Source organism: Microtus ochrogaster, chromosome 17, assembly GCF_000317375.1.
Source record: "Microtus ochrogaster isolate Prairie Vole_2 chromosome 17, MicOch1.0, whole genome shotgun sequence".
NCBI lineage: Eukaryota > Metazoa > Chordata > Mammalia > Rodentia > Cricetidae > Microtus > Microtus ochrogaster.
In genome coordinates, this window is record NC_022019.1 from 6,164,755 (window position 1) to 6,166,133 (window position 1,379).

General features: G+C 43.9%; 1 protein-coding gene across 1 annotated transcript in view; it reads right to left on the reverse strand.

Moving 5' to 3' along the window:
• Window positions 1-1,379, reverse strand: part of Rcbtb1 (RCC1 and BTB domain containing protein 1) — a 56,367-nt gene that overhangs the window by 14,085 nt on the left and 40,903 nt on the right. The gene's annotated exons all lie outside the window — the stretch shown is intronic.

Sequence of the window (1,379 nt, forward strand, 5' to 3'; positions counted from 1 at the left end):
GCCTGCCTCTGCCTCCCGAGTGCTGGGATTAAAGGCGTGCGCCACCATCGCCCGGCTACTACTCTACTTTAAAGGAAGAAAACAACCACAACTGTACACGGCCTGCCTTAAGAGATTGTTTATTATGTCATTCAAGAAATTACACAAATGCATCCTAAATACTTGAGTATCAAACATTGTTCCAGTAAGTTGAAGGATACAGTTTAGACTGTTTTAAGAAACTGTGACTTCTCTGGCTTCCATTATTGCATCAGAAGAGTACATTAGTTTCAAGAATAATTTTTGTTTTCTATGATTAAAAACAAAACCAAATAGAAAAATAAAAAGATTGCATTAAAAAAAATCCTCCAACCCTTCTGAAAGGACTTGCTCTTTCACTGCCATACACTCAAGCCCCCAGTAAGCTGAGAAGTGTGTCTACAGCTGTCAGAACTCAGTAGGTTCTTGCCAGGTGAATTATCTATAGATATGGATTTATAGCTGTAGTTTGTGCTTTTCTGTGGAGAGGTTTTCAAGTAAGAACAATAGTAAACATATTAACGTTACCACCTTGGGACTCCAAGTCTAGAGAACTGTGGTTATTCAGATGGCCTATTCCAGCAAATTGTATCAAGTCTAGAGAACTGTGGTTATTCAGATGGCCTATTCCAGCAAATTGTATCAATGTGCACTCGTCATCCCAGGAAGGGAACTGTCAGTGAAGAGCCAATTCTGACTTACCAACACACCAGGCAACAGTCATGTGTGACACGATCAAGAAAAGGGGACGTTGGGTTCTGGGTTGGCATGTGTCTGGCCTGTCAACAACTCCTGCCTTTGGTGCCTCCCTCGGCGCTCCACCCGACACATCCGACTTAAAGCACTGCTGCACAGCGCCCACAGCATTCCCTCCCTGTTAATTGGCTCTGAACGCAGCCTAAGGGCAGAAGGTCCTCTGTAAGCAGGAAACCGAACACACTAAGGGAACACACACATATAAAGGAGTTCATGGAGCAGAGAGCAAACAGACAATGGCTCAATGGGCAAAGCTGGGACAACAACATTCTACACCCCAGTAACATTCATAGCCAGACTGAAAGACAAAGAGTCTTTTTAAATGGTCTTTTTAGGAAAACTATGACTTTGGGAACCTTATTTCAAGGCTAAAATAAGCCAAAAAGTATTCCTAACACAAGTAAAGCAAGAAAAACACAAAACGGGAAGGTGAAGTTTCAAATAAATTTGTGATAGAATGTGGCCCAGATTCCCGGCACAGTGACCATTCTGAGTCCTGTAAGAAAGGTGTTTTAGCCGGGCGGTGGTGGCGCACGCCTTTAATCCCAGCACTCGGGAGGCAGAGGCAGGCGGATCTCTGTGAGTTCGAGACCAGCCTGGTCTAC